At 39.5% G+C, this 16380-nt stretch overlaps 1 protein-coding gene across 1 annotated transcript in view; it reads right to left on the reverse strand.

Annotated features, from left to right (window-relative positions):
* Positions 1 to 11738, reverse strand: part of LOC139577795 (NACHT, LRR and PYD domains-containing protein 3-like) — a 97122-nt gene extending 85384 nt beyond the window's left edge. Inside the window, exon 1 of the mRNA XM_071404968.1 lies at positions 11665 to 11738. The gene's annotated coding sequence lies outside the window, so the exon portion shown is untranslated. The remainder of the gene's footprint in view (positions 1 to 11664) is intronic.
* Between the last annotated feature and the right edge of the window lie 4642 nt (positions 11739 to 16380).

Below are 16380 nucleotides of genomic sequence, written 5' to 3' on the forward strand. Positions count from 1 at the left end.
AGTCTATAACAATAATACCATACCTCATAGCCCTGTAGTCTATAACAATAATACCATACCTCATATCCCTGTAGCCTATAACAATAATACCATACCTCATATCCCTGTAGCCTATAACAATAATACCATACCTCATAGCCCTGTAGCCTATAACAATAATACCATACCTCATAGCCCTGTAGCCTATAACAATAATACCATACCTCATAGCCCTGTAGCCTAGAACAATAATACCATACCTCATAGCCCTGTAGTCTATAACAATAATACCATACCTCATAGCCCTGTAGTCTATAACAATAATACCATACCTCATAGCCCTGTAGCCTAGAACAATAATACCATACCTCATAGCCCTGTAGTCTATAACAATAATACCATACCTCATAGCCCTGTAGCCTATAACAATAATACCATACCTCATAGCCCTGTAGCCTATAACAATAATACCATACCTCATAGCCCTGTAGTCTATAACAATAATACCATACCTCATAGCCCTGTAGTCTATAACAATAATACCATACCTCATATCCCTGTAGCCTATAACAATAATACCATACCTCATAGCCCTGTAGTCTATAACAATAATACCATACCTCATAGCCCTGTAGTCTATAACAATAATACCATACCTCATAGCCCTGTAGCCTATAACAATAATACCATACCTCATAGCCCTGTAGTCTATAACAATAACACCATACCTCATAGCCCTGTAGTCTATAACAATAATACCATACCTCATAGCCCTGTAGTCTATAACAATAATACCATACCTCATAGCCCTGTAGTCTATAACAATAATACCATACCTCATAGCCCTGTAGTCTATAACAATAATACCATACCTCATAGCCCTGTAGCCTAGAACAATAATACCCTACCTCATAGCCCTGTAGTCTATAACAATAATACCATACCTCATAGCCCTGTAGTCTATAACAATAATACCATACCTCATAGCCCTGTAGTCTATAACAGTAATACCATACCTCATAGCCCTGTAGCCTATAACAATAATACCATACCTCATAGCCCTGTAGCCTATAACAATAATACCATACCTCATAGCCCTGTAATCTATAACAATAATACCATACCTCATAGCCCTGTAGCCTATAACAATAATACCATACCTCATAGCCCTGTAATCTATAACAATAATACCATACCTCATAGCCCTGTAGCCTATAACAATAATACCATACCTCATAGCCCTGTAGTCTATAACAAAAATACCATACCTCATAGCCCTGTAGCCTATAACAATAATACCATACCTCATAGCCCTGTAGCCTATAACAATAATACCCTACCTCATAGCCCTGTAGCCTATAACAATAATACCATACCTCATAGCCCTGTAGTCTATAACAATAATACCATACCTCATAGCCCTGTAGCCTATAACAATAATACCCTACCTCATAGCCCTGTAGCCTATAACAATAATACCATACCTCATAGCCCTGTAGTCTATAACAATAATACCATACCTCATAGCCCTGTAGTCTATAACAATAATACCATACCTCATATCCCTGTAGTCTAGAACAATAATACCATACCTCATAGCCCTGTAGTCTAGAACAATAATACCATACCTCATATCCCTGTACCCTATAACAATAATACCATACCTCATAGCCCTGTAGCCTACAACAATAATACCATACCTCATAGCCCTGTAGTCTATAACAATAATACCATACCTCATATCCCTGTAGTCTAGAACAATAATACCATACCTCATAGCCCTGTAGTCTATAACAATAATACCATACCTCATAGCCCTGTAGTCTATAACAATAATACCATACCTCATAGCCCTGTAGTCTATAACAATAATACCATACCTCATAGCCCTGTAGCCTATAACAATAATACCATACCTCATAGCCCTGTAGCCTATAACAATAATACCATACCTCATAGCCCTGTAGTCTATAACAATAATACCATACCTCATAGCCCTGTAGCCTATAACAATAATACCATACCTCATAGCCCTGTAGTCTATAACAATAATACCATACCTCATAGCCCTGTAGTCTATAACAATAATACCATACCTCATAGCCCTGTAGTCTATAACAATAATACCATACCTCATAGCCCTGTAGCCTATAACAATAATACCATACCTCATAGCCCTGTAGCCTATAACAATAATACCATACCTCATAGCCCTGTAGCCTATAACAATAATACCCTACCTCATAGCCCTGTAGCCTATAACAATAATACCATACCTCATAGCCCTGTAGCCTATAACAATAATACCATACCTCATAGCCCTGTAGCCTATAACAATAATACCATACCTCATAGCCCTGTAGCCTATAACAATAATACCCTACCTCATAGCCCTGTAGCCTATAACAATAATACCATACCTCATAGCCCTGTAGCCTATAACAATAATACCATACCTCATAGCCCTGTAGTCTATAACAATAATACCATACCTCATAGCCCTGTAGCCTATAACAATAATACCCTACCTCATAGCCCTGTAGCCTATAACAATAATACCATACCTCATAGCCCTGTAGCCTATAACAATAATACCATGCCTCATAGCCCTGTAGCCTATAACAATAATACCATACCTCATAGCCCTGTAGTCTATAACAATAATACCATACCTCATAGCCCTGTAGCCTATGACAATAATACCATACCTCATAGCCCTGTAGTCTATAACAATAATACCATACCTCATATCCCTGTACCCTATAACAATAATACCATACCTCATAGCCCTGTAGCCTACAACAATAATACCATACCTCATAGCCCTGTAGCCTATAACAATAATACCATACCTCATAGCCCTGTAGCCTATAACAATAATACCATACCTCATAGCCCTGTAGCCTATAACAATAATACCATACCTCATAGCCCTGTAGCCTATAACAATAATACCCTACCTCATAGCCCTGTAGCCTATAACAATAATACCATACCTCATAGCCCTGTAGCCTATAACAATAATGCCATACCTCATAGCCCTGTAGTCTATAACAATAATACCATACCTCATAGCCCTGTAGCCTATAACAATAATACCCTACCTCATAGCCCTGTAGCCTATAACAATAATACCATACCTCATAGCCCTGTAGCCTATAACAATAATACCATACCTCATAGCCCTGTAGCCTATAACAATAATACCATACCTCATAGCCCTGTAGTCTATAACAATAATACCATACCTCATAGCCCTGTAGCCTATAACAATAATACCATACCTCATAGCCCTGTAGTCTATAACAATAATACCATACCTCATAGCCCTGTAGTCTATAACAATAATACCATACCTCATAGCCCTGTAGCCTATAACAATAATACCATACCTCATAGCCCTGTAGCCTATAACAATAATACCATACCTCATAGCCCTGTAGCCTATAACAATAATACCCTACCTCATAGCCCTGTAGCCTATAACAATAATACCATACCTCATAGCCCTGTAGCCTATAACAATAATACCATACCTCATAGCCCTGTAGTCTATAACAATAATACCATACCTCATAGCCCTGTAGCCTATAACAATAATACCCTACCTCATAGCCCTGTAGCCTATAACAATAATACCATACCTCATAGCCCTGTAGCCTATAACAATAATACCATGCCTCATAGCCCTGTAGCCTATAACAATAATACCATACCTCATAGCCCTGTAGCCTATAACAATAATACCATACCTCATAGCCCTGTAGCCTATAACAATAATACCATACCTCATAGCCCTGTAGTCTATAACAATAATACCATACCTCATAGCCCTGTAGCCTATAACAATAATACCATACCTCATAGCCCTGTAGTCTATAACAATAATACCATACCTCATAGCCCTGTAGCCTATAACAATAATACCCTACCTCATAGCCCTGTAGCCTATAACAATAATACCATACCTCATAGCCCTGTAGCCTATAACAATAATACCATACCTCATAGCCCTGTAGCCTATAACAATAATACCATACCTCATAGCCCTGTAGTCTATAACAATAATACCATACCTCATAGCCCTGTAGCCTATAACAATAATACCATACCTCATAGCCCTGTATTCTATAACAATAATACCATACCTCATAGCCCTGTAGTCTATAACAATAATACCATACCTCATAGCCCTGTAGTCTATAACAATAATACCATACCTCATAGCCCTGTAGCCTATAACAATAATACCATACCTCATAGCCCTGTAGCCTATAACAATAATACCATACCTCATAGCCCTGTAGCCTATAACAATAATACCCTACCTCATAGCCCTGTAGCCTATAACAATAATACCATACCTCATAGCCCTGTAGCCTATAACAATAATACCATACCTCATAGCCCTGTAGCCTATAACAATAATACCATACCTCATAGCCCTGTAGCCTATAACAATAATACCCTACCTCATAGCCCTGTAGCCTATAACAATAATACCATACCTCATAGCCCTGTAGCCTATAACAATAATACCATACCTCATAGCCCTGTAGTCTATAACAATAATACCATACCTCATAGCCCTGTAGCCTATAACAATAATACCCTACCTCATAGCCCTGTAGCCTATAACAATAATACCATACCTCATAGCCCTGTAGTCTATAACAATAATACCATACCTCATAGCCCTGTAGCCTATAACAATAATACCCTACCTCATAGCCCTGTAGCCTATAACAATAATACCATACCTCATAGCCCTGTAGCCTATAACAATAATACCATGCCTCATAGCCCTGTAGCCTATAACAATAATACCATACCTCATAGCCCTGTAGTCTATAACAATAATACCATACCTCATAGCCCTGTAGCCTATGACAATAATACCATACCTCATAGCCCTGTAGTCTATAACAATAATACCATACCTCATATCCCTGTACCCTATAACAATAATACCATACCTCATAGCCCTGTAGCCTACAACAATAATACCATACCTCATAGCCCTGTAGCCTATAACAATAATACCATACCTCATAGCCCTGTAGCCTATAACAATAATACCATACCTCATAGCCCTGTAGCCTATAACAATAATACCATACCTCATAGCCCTGTAGCCTATAACAATAATACCCTACCTCATAGCCCTGTAGCCTATAACAATAATACCATACCTCATAGCCCTGTAGCCTATAACAATAATGCCATACCTCATAGCCCTGTAGTCTATAACAATAATACCATACCTCATAGCCCTGTAGCCTATAACAATAATACCCTACCTCATAGCCCTGTAGCCTATAACAATAATACCATACCTCATAGCCCTGTAGCCTATAACAATAATACCATACCTCATAGCCCTGTAGCCTATAACAATAATACCATACCTCATAGCCCTGTAGTCTATAACAATAATACCATACCTCATAGCCCTGTAGCCTATAACAATAATACCATACCTCATAGCCCTGTAGTCTATAACAATAATACCATACCTCATAGCCCTGTAGTCTATAACAATAATACCATACCTCATAGCCCTGTAGCCTATAACAATAATACCATACCTCATAGCCCTGTAGCCTATAACAATAATACCATACCTCATAGCCCTGTAGCCTATAACAATAATACCCTACCTCATAGCCCTGTAGCCTATAACAATAATACCATACCTCATAGCCCTGTAGCCTATAACAATAATACCATACCTCATAGCCCTGTAGTCTATAACAATAATACCATACCTCATAGCCCTGTAGCCTATAACAATAATACCCTGCCTCATAGCCCTGTAGCCTATAACAATAATACCATACCTCATAGCCCTGTAGCCTATAACAATAATACCATGCCTCATAGCCCTGTAGCCTATAACAATAATACCATACCTCATAGCCCTGTAGCCTATAACAATAATACCATACCTCATAGCCCTGTAGTCTATAACAATAATACCATACCTCATAGCCCTGTAGCCTATAACAATAATACCCTACCTCATAGCCCTGTAGCCTATAACAATAATACCATACCTCATAGCCCTGTAGCCTATAACAATAATACCATACCTCATAGCCCTGTAGCCTATAACAATAATACCATACCTCATAGCCCTGTAGTCTATAACAATAATACCATACCTCATAGCCCTGTAGCCTATAACAATAATACCATACCTCATAGCCCTGTAGTCTATAACAATAATACCATACCTCATAGCCCTGTAGTCTATAACAATAATACCATACCTCATAGCCCTGTAGTCTATAACAATAATACCATACCTCATAGCCCTGTAGCCTATAACAATAATACCATACCTCATAGCCCTGTAGCCTATAACAATAATACCATACCTCATAGCCCTGTAGCCTATAACAATAATACCCTACCTCATAGCCCTGTAGCCTATAACAATAATACCATACCTCATAGCCCTGTAGCCTATAACAATAATACCATACCTCATAGCCCTGTAGCCTATAACAATAATACCATACCTCATAGCCCTGTAGCCTATAACAATAATACCCTACCTCATAGCCCTGTAGCCTATAACAATAATACCATACCTCATAGCCCTGTAGCCTATAACAATAATACCATACCTCATAGCCCTGTAGTCTATAACAATAATACCATACCTCATAGCCCTGTAGCCTATAACAATAATACCCTACCTCATAGCCCTGTAGCCTATAACAATAATACCATACCTCATAGCCCTGTAGCCTATAACAATAATACCATACCTCATAGCCCTGTAGCCTATAACAATAATACCATACCTCATAGCCCTGTAGTCTATAACAATAATACCATACCTCATAGCCCTGTAGCCTATAACAATAATACCATACCTCATAGCCCTGTAGTCTATAACAATAATACCATACCTCATAGCCCTGTAGCCTATAACAATAATACCATACCTCATAGCCCTGTAGCCTATAACAATAATACCATACCTCATAGCCCTGTAGCCTATAACAATAATACCCTACCTCATAGCCCTGTAGCCTATAACAATAATACCATACCTCATAGCCCTGTAGTCTATAACAATAATACCATACCTCATAGCCCTGTAGTCTACATCACATCTTTTTTTTTTTTTTTTTTTTCTTTTTTTTAAATTTTAGCCCATTTTCCCCCCAATTTTCGTGGTATCCAATCGCTAGTAATTACTACCATGTCTCATCGCTACAACTCCCGTACGGGCACGGGAGAGACGAAGGTCGAAAGCCATGCGTCCTCCGAAGCACAACCCAACCAGCCGTACTGCTTCTTAACACAGCGCGCCTCCAACCCGGAAGCCAGCCGCACAAATGTGTCGGAGGAAACACCGTGTACCTGGCCCCCCTTGGTTGGCGCGCACTGCGCCCGGCCCGCCACAGGAGTCGCTGGAGCGCGATGAGACAAGGATATCCCTACCGGCCAAACCCTCCCTACCCCGGACGACGCTATGCCAATTGTGCGTCGCCCCACGGACCTCCCGGTCGCGGCCGGCTGCGACAGAGCCTGGGCGCGAACCCAGAGACTCTGGTGGCGCAGTTAGCACTGCGATGCAGTGCCCTAGACCACTGCGCCACCCGGGAGGCCCCACTACATCACATCTTATTGATTTGGCTAATCACTATGAATCAACAACAATGTCAATAAACCTAAAATAATCATTATTTAAAGTTTAAATCAATATTGTATTAACTTGGCGGATGTTTTAACCCCTAAATCATTTCTCTCTTTATGATAACGTAACTTCTCAAAAATACTTGTCTACATGACATCGTAAAAGAACGCTACAAACCTCTGAAACGTGTTTCTTCGATGATAACGCCCGTTACTTCCTCTACTTCCTTATACTAGTATTTCCTGTTTCAACTAGTGATGGGTCGTTCGATAACGATAACGGTTGTTTTTGAACTGATCTTTTTGGTGAACGTCGGTAACCGAATTGCATCGGTGAAAGAGCCGTTCATTTAGCTCCCTGGTTTACATACAGCTACGAGGTGCTTTTTCAGCTCAAAACAACGATTACCTTCAGATAAGTAACACAATAATTCTCTAAAGAGGGTGAATCCTGACTGCAGAAACAATACCTAGTGGGGAGAGCGCGTCATTCTTGTCAAGGCTTTGTAGAGCGTAAAAAACAACAGGTGATCTAATAATTGAAATACTAGTTATCGAAAAAAAGAAAACGCCAAATTACTTTTTTGGACAAAACTTTTGTATTTTGCTAATGTTATGGATTTTAGTGACGTTGCCAATTCTTGTTCCCGAATGTATTTCGTTATTTGGTCCTCAAAACTTGAACTCGAGATTTACCATTTCGAGAATGCAGAGTTTCCCGCAACCATATGATTGGTCGGGTAAGCTAAAGCGTTATCAGACTCCCTCATCTGATTGGTCGGGTAGGCGGACCTTCTGACTTTGTGGCTGTGGTAACTAGTGAGCAAAACAGATCACCACCTTCCTGAGTTTCTCAACCTAATGTCGCGTTCAAAACAACAGGGAACTCGGTAAAAACTAAATCCGACTGGGAAACATCGATTTGAACGGTCCTCTTTCTCGAGCGCTGACACCGTATTCTTCCGAGTTCCCAGTTGTTGTGAACGCGGCATAAACTTTCCACATTAGACCTTCATTTAGTTTCAATGCCCATTTGCTGCACGTCACTTTTACTTGGCCGAATTGAAGCGAAGGACTTTTATTTTTCAAAGAAACTAGTTTAGGTGATACACGTCTTTCTCCGGGAAGTGAAAGAGCGCAAAGATAATAATCACGGTCATGTGCAGTCAATCTCCCATACCCTACCTCATAGCCCTGTAGACTATAATATAACATTGATTCATGTTTTCTAGGCTGATTAATTACTTATGAATTAATTATGAATATTCTTTAAATAAAAAATGTATAATAATAATCTCAGACCCGAGATGCAAAAACTCCCAAATGCAATGTCCCAAGAAGGAAGTAACTCTACCTAAATAATGCACAAGTGACATTTTAACTTCATTCATGAGGAGAGAGAATGCAGGAGACAGTCAACTAATAAACATAAAACAATCATTTATAGAAAAAAAGGTGATGTCTGTGTCTGAACGTCTGTATCGGGATAGCCTGCTCCTTTAACGACAGAACAAACAGAAAATACTGTCAGCTTGAGACCTAAATATGCCTGGATAAACACTCACAATAATGTGTTTGTAAAAGTGAATTCAAAGGCGGTGTAGAATGACTGTATATCCTAATAATGCATTGAAGTAATATATTTATTTTATTCAGCCTAAAGGCGAAATGTATTGGCATGATGTTGAAGTGTTGTTGTTGATGAGTTGTTGAAATGCTGAGCGCTCCTGCCAGCCTCTAGCATGTCACACATACTTCACAATTTATTTCTGATCTGGCCTTGAAATAATAATAAAATAAATAATAATAATAATAACAATAACAATATAGGCTAAACGTCTTGTTCCTGACTGATTCAGAGTTAGTATGTTGTTTAGTAGCCAGTTGAAATGATGAAAGTCGTTGTTCCTGACTGATTCAGAGTTAGTATGTTGTTTAGTAGCCAGTTGAAATGATGAAAGTCGTTGTTCCTGATTGATTCAGAGTTAGTATGTTGTTTAGTAACCAGTTGAAATGATGAAAGTCATTGTTCCTGACTGATTCAGAGTTAGTATGTTGTTTAGTAACCAGTTGAAATGATGAAAGTCGTTGTTCCTGACTGATTCAGAGTTAGTATGTTGTTTAGTAGCCAGTTGAAATTATGAAAGTCATTGTTCCTGACTGATTCAGAGTTAGTATGTTGTTTAGTAGACAGTTGAAATGATGAAAGTCGTTGTTCCTGACTGATTCAGAGTTAGTATGTTGTTTAGTAGACAGTTGAAATGATGAAAGTTGTTGTTCCTGACTGATTCAGAGTTAGTATGTTGTTTAGTAACCAGTTGAAATTATGAAAGTCATTGTTCCTGACTGATTCAGAGTTAGTATGTTGTTTAGTAACCAGTTGAAATTATGAAAGTCATTGTTCCTGACTGATTCAGAGTTAGTATGTTGTTTAGTAGACAGTTGAAATGATGAAAGTCGTTGTTCCTGACTGATTCAGAGTTAGTATGTTGTTTAGTAGACAGTTGAAATGATGAAAGTTGTTGTTCCTGACTGATTCAGAGTTAGTATGTTGTTTAGTAACCAGTTGAAATTATGAAAGTCATTGTTCCTGACTGATTCAGAGTTAGTATGTTGTTTAGTAGACAGTTGAAATGATGAAAGTCGTTGTTCCTGACTGATTCAGAGTTAGTATGTTGTTTAGTAGACAGTTGAAATGATGAAAGTCGTTGTTCCTGACTGATTCAGAGTTAGTATGTTGCTTAGTAACCAGTTGAAATGATGAAAGTCATTGTTCCTGACTGATTCAGAGTTAGTATGTTGTTTAGTAACCAGTTGAAATGATGAAAGTCGTTGTTCCTGACTGATTCAGAGTTAGTATGTTGTTTAGTAGCCAGTTGAAATGATGAAAGTCGTTGTTCCTGACTGATTCAGAGTTAGTATGTTGTTTAGTAGACAGTTGAAATGACGAAAGTCAATTGATAGTGACAGAATCCGACATTATTTCCCAGCAAAGTCCATGTTTTTGTCTCCTCCCTATAGAAGGTTGCAGCACAGCCTCTGAATGTCATAGAGACAAACCAATGATATTCTGTATGCAACACAAATCCCTCTTGTTGTTAGTAACCTAAAGTCAAATTAAAATAAACACTGTTTATGTGAATTAATTAATTAAGCCTCGAATTAGACTACTTTCAGCACACATGCGCTGTTCATCTCCGCGGCTGCCGCTTCATATGTCAATTATGTAACTTAATTAAATATGGTTTATTGTTTATTTCTATATTTAATTGAAATGAATCAGGGGAGCCCAGTTGAGACCAGTGTCTCATTTGTAATGGTGTCTTGAGGACAACAATTCCATCAATACAACAACAAAAGATTAAAAGAAACTACAAGACAGCTGTAAATACATTCAGCACTGCTTGAGATCACATGAGGTGAGATCAGTTTACCTCGCCCGTTGTACCGGGGATTGTATTCAGAAGAACGGTGTGCCAACAACGACTGAACCAGTGAGTAACATTATGCAACGGTGCACCGGCCAAGTTATATCGAGCGCACAGCAGTGAGCAAAACGGACCACCACTTTCCTGATCCGTGTCGCCAGAAAGCATTTTCAACGTTGATTTAGCCCTACATTCAAATAGTTTCTATGCCCATTGTTGCTCGTCACTTTACTTGACTGACTTCTCGAAACAGAGTGTTTTCTTTAGTGACAGCTTTACATAATTCCGATTCACGTCTTCTAACGTAGTTTCATCATGCGGTTAATAATCACGATAATGTGCTGTCCGTCGCCTTTACCAATAATACCCTACCTCATATCCCTGTAGCCTATAACATCACATTGGATCATATTGATTAGGCTAATCAAAACGAATCAACACCAATGTAAATAAGATGTGACTTATCATTTTGTAAAGTTGAAATCAGTATTGTACTAATTTAACAATTATTCAGACGTATTTCCCTTAAATCATCTGTCTCTCTATGAAAGCCTAACTTCTCCACAACATTTTTCTACGTTAAATCATAAAAGACTCTACAAACCTCTGCTGTTTTAGTCTTCTACCCGTAAAGTCCATTTCTTCCTCTAGGTCCTTAAACATGGACTTCCTGAGTTGGAACATGAGGTGGAGGGAGGGAGAGAGGGGGAGGGGAGGAGAGAGGGGGAGGAGAAGACATGGAGAGGTGGGGGGAGGAGACAGGGAGAGGTCGAGGGAGGGAGAGAGGAAGGTAGAGAGGTATCAGGGATATACTGTATAAGTAGTGCACTATATATTGAAAAGGGTGTCGTTTGAGGGTACGGACTCTATACACTGTGTAGTAGCATAGGACCTTATAGATTATTGACATAGAATCTGTCTCACACACACACACACACACACACACACACACACACACACACACACACACACACACACACACACACACACACACACACTTAACAGACTGACTACAGTAGATATATTACAGTAATGATATGCTGTGGTATATATTTAGAATATATTACAATAAAGATATGCTGTGGTATATATTTAGAATATATTACAATAAGGATATGCTGTGGTATATATGTAGGTTAATTATATATTACAATAAGGATATGCTGAATAAAGCTGTAATGGAACAAAATTTGGAAAAAGTCAAGGGGTCTGAATGCTTTCCGAAGGCACTGATAGAGGTTCATGTGAGAGACTGAATATCAACACAACCATTCTCAGAGCCAGTTTCCACAGACACATTCTAAGTTACCCAACTAGCCAGGACTTGAACCATATCAACCATCTCTGGCGTGACCTGAAAATAGCTGCGCGGCAACAGTCCTCATCCAACCTGACAGAACTTGTCAGGATCTACAAAGAATTGGAGAAACTCCCCAAATACAGGTGTGCCAAGCTTGTAGTGTCATACCCAAAAATTCACAAGGCTGTAATCGCTGCCAAAGGTTCTTCAACAAAGTACTGAGTAAAGGGTCTGAATACTTATGTAAATGTGATATTTCCGGGTTCTTTAAAAAATAAAAAAATCTAAAATTTCTAAAAACCTGTTTTTGCTTTGTCATTATGGAGTATTGTTGAGGGGAATAAAAATGTGTTTTTTTAAATAAGGCTGTAACTAATCAACATGTGTTAAAAGTCAAGATGCTGTATCTCCATGAAACCCAACAGGTCCCTGTATAATTATTCCTAGCTTGGCAGTGGTCCAGTGGTGTCTGGACAGAGTTCTACACACACAGGGAGAGAGAGAGAGAGAGAGAGATAGAGATAGAGATGTACACGGACACACACAGGGAGAGAGAGAGAGAGAGGGAGGTACACATGTAACAGTATAGCTTTAGTCCGTCCCCTCGCCCCGACCCGGGCGCGAACCAGGGACCCTCTGCACACAGACAACAGTCACCCACGAAGCATCGTTACCCATCACTCCACAAAAGCCACGGCCAATGCGGAGCAAAGGGAACCACTACTTCAAGGTCTCAGAGCAAGTGACGTCACCGATTGAAACGCTATTAGCGCGCACCACCGCTAACTAGCTAGCCATTTCACATCGGTTACACACAGACACACAAGGAGAGAGATAGAGGTACACAGACAGACACAGAGAGAGAGAGAGGTACACAGACAGACACAGGGAGAGAGAGAGAGGTACACAGACAGACACAGGGAGAGAGAGAGAGGTACACAGACAGACACAGGGAGAGAGAGAGAGGTACACAGACAGACACAGGGAGAGAGAGAGGTACACAGACAGACACAGGGAGAGAGAGAGAGGTACACAGTGTGACGGCCCTGAATATTTCTGAACCGTCTCAGTGCTTCTCCTTCTAATAGGGCGCTTCCCCTTTAATTCCCCATTAAATAGCCAGCATCAGCTGCGCAAAGGTAAAGTTGTGATTGAGACATGAATGAGGATGTGTACTACCTTCAGTTCATGAAGCTTCGCCATTACGTTAGTTTTGTTGCCTTACAGTGTGTTTTGTAGCCTTAAAGCGAGTTTACCCAGGATTGGATCCACTCTGTGCGTCTGTGGACTACAACTCTCCGTTGGTTTTCGTGGCCTTTTCTCCGCTGGAGATCTGTTGGCGGATTGTCTGACTGACCGACTGACTACAACTTTTTGTACACGGTATTTCATTTGTTTGGGGTGATGTATACTGTGATTTATGTAGTTGTGAGGACGTATTATTCTTTGGGTAGTCTTTGATACGCTTTATAGTTGTGTTGCAAAATAAGTGTTATTTTGAGTGTATGAATATACTGGGTTTACGCTATGGACAAACGTTGCGTGACTAAGGTCACTTGAGTCACTGAACTTATTTACCGGGCTGGACTCTTTTTATGCCCGAGGTACAGGACATTTCTAAATGAACATAAGTGCATTAATTGTTATATTGTTGTGTGTGATCATTTATGTTGTTAATACAACCACGCAAAAGAATACACTTGTTTGAAGTTCTTTCCAATGTTTTAAGGGGTTTATGAAAAGTATATTTGCATCCTTACTTTTACATAAGTCCTTTGTATTGGTGTGACTTGACGGACCAGATGGGACTCATTCCCTCCCAAACTAAAAGGAGAAACCAATGCTTTCTCTGGTAGGCACAACCTACCTGGCACCCCTATAAATAACCTCAAGTCAAAACCGTTACATAAAAAGACACAGACACAGGGAGAGAGAGAGAGGTACACAGACAGACACAGGGAGAGAGAGAGAGGTACACAGACAGACACAGGGAGAGAGAGAGAGAGAGGTACACAGACAGACACAGGGAGAGAGAGAGAGGTACACAGACAGACACAGGGAGAGAGAGAGAGAGAGGTACACAGACACAGGGAGAGAGAGAGAGGTACACAGACAGACACAGGGAGAGAGAGAGAAAGGTACACAGACAGACACAGGGAGAGAGAGAGAAAGGTACACAGACAGACACAGGGAGAGAGGTACACAGACAGACACGGAGAGAGGTACACAGACAGACACAGGGAGAGAGAGAGGTACACAGACAGACACAGGGAGAGAGAGAGAGGTACACCGACAGACACAGGGAGAGAGAGAGGTACACAGACAGACACAGGGAGAGAGAGAGAGGTACACAGACAGACACAGGGAGAGAGAGAGAGGTACACAGACAGACACAGGGAGAGAGAGAGAAAGGTACACAGACAGACACAGGGAGAGAGGTACACAGACAGACACAGGGAGAGAGGTACACAAACAGACACAGGGAGAGAGAGAGGTACACAGACAGACACAGGGAGAGAGAGAGAGAGAGGTACACACAGACACAGGGAGAGAGAAAGGGAGATATCATTGAGGTCTATATTTTCACAGTGACTATGTACATGGTTGGGGTCACTTCCATTTTAATTCCAGTCAATTCAGAAATTAAACAAAATTATAATCCAAATTGTCTTAATTGAAAAGCTTTGAGTAGAATTAGAATTTCAGTCTACTTACTGAATTGACTGGAATTTAAATGGAATTGACCCCAACCTTGACTATGTATTGGTTTACCAACCTTTCTCAATATATTTTTCAATTCTGAATTCTGAAATTCGAATTGCAATTCTGGAATTTGGTTTACTTTCTGAATTGACTGGAATTAAAATGGAAGTGACCCCCATCATGTACATAGTCACTATGAAAATATAGACCTAAATTATATTTTTAGTAAAAGTTAAATATGGTGTTATCCTGTAGTGTTTTAATCTCTCTGTGTTTCTGTGTCTATTTCTGTGTGTTGTGAATTGGTGAGATATTGAATAAATAATAAATTAATTTGTATCACATTATTCTAGGTCAGTGTAATCCAAACCTCTCCTCTGGGACCCCCAAGGAGCTGCTTGTTTTAGTTCTTCCCCGAGAACGAACACCTTAGATTAAACTAATTAACTCATTATCATCAAGCCTTTGATTAGTAGAATCAGTTGTGTTAGGACAAAAACATTTATTTAGTTTTTATTAAAATGTTTATCTACCTGCCCAGGGACTACAGTTGAAAACTAGCTCGCTGGCTAAATCTGTCACATTTACAGACATGTTGATTGATGTGCAGAATCCCTGTCAAATACATTTTCAATAAATAAAATGAAAAGGAATGAAATGTATTTGTGTCTCTGTGGTCTTTAATAAATGTGATTAGTTCAATGTAACGTCATCTACTACACATTGTAATCAGTCTGTTTGGGGTTCTGCAGAATCATTGTCTATCATTGGTTACCCATCCTGTCATGTGACCCTAACCCTACCATAACAACACAGATATGACCGTCTAGCGTCCTTCTGCCAAACCTGGTTGTTGTGTCACACTGCCCTCTGCTGGTAGCACTGCAAAACATCACTCAATCAAATCCTGAAATAAAATATACAAAATCCACTTTTACCAGATAGAATATGAATTTATGGGCTGAACACCTGCATGAAGTGTATGAAGACTTTACATGACATGAATATGAACATGTAATATAAACCTATACGCGTTGAACGCGTCGACTGTGTTGAAATGGGAAGTAGCCAACATTTTATAAGGAAGTAGAGAAACAACGGTCGAAGAAACATGTTTGAGGTTTGTAGCTTTTTACAATTTAATATAGAAAAGTGTTTGAGAACTTAGACTATTGTACAGAGAGGTGATCTAGCAGTAAAACATCCGCAGAATTGTGAAGTTATTACAATACTGATTTCAACTTTCAAGAATAATCATTGTAGGTTTATATGTTGATTCATATTGATTATCCTAATTAATATGATGTGATGTTAAAG

This window comes from Salvelinus alpinus, chromosome 6 (assembly GCF_045679555.1).
Source record: "Salvelinus alpinus chromosome 6, SLU_Salpinus.1, whole genome shotgun sequence".
Taxonomy (NCBI): Eukaryota; Metazoa; Chordata; class Actinopteri; order Salmoniformes; family Salmonidae; genus Salvelinus; species Salvelinus alpinus.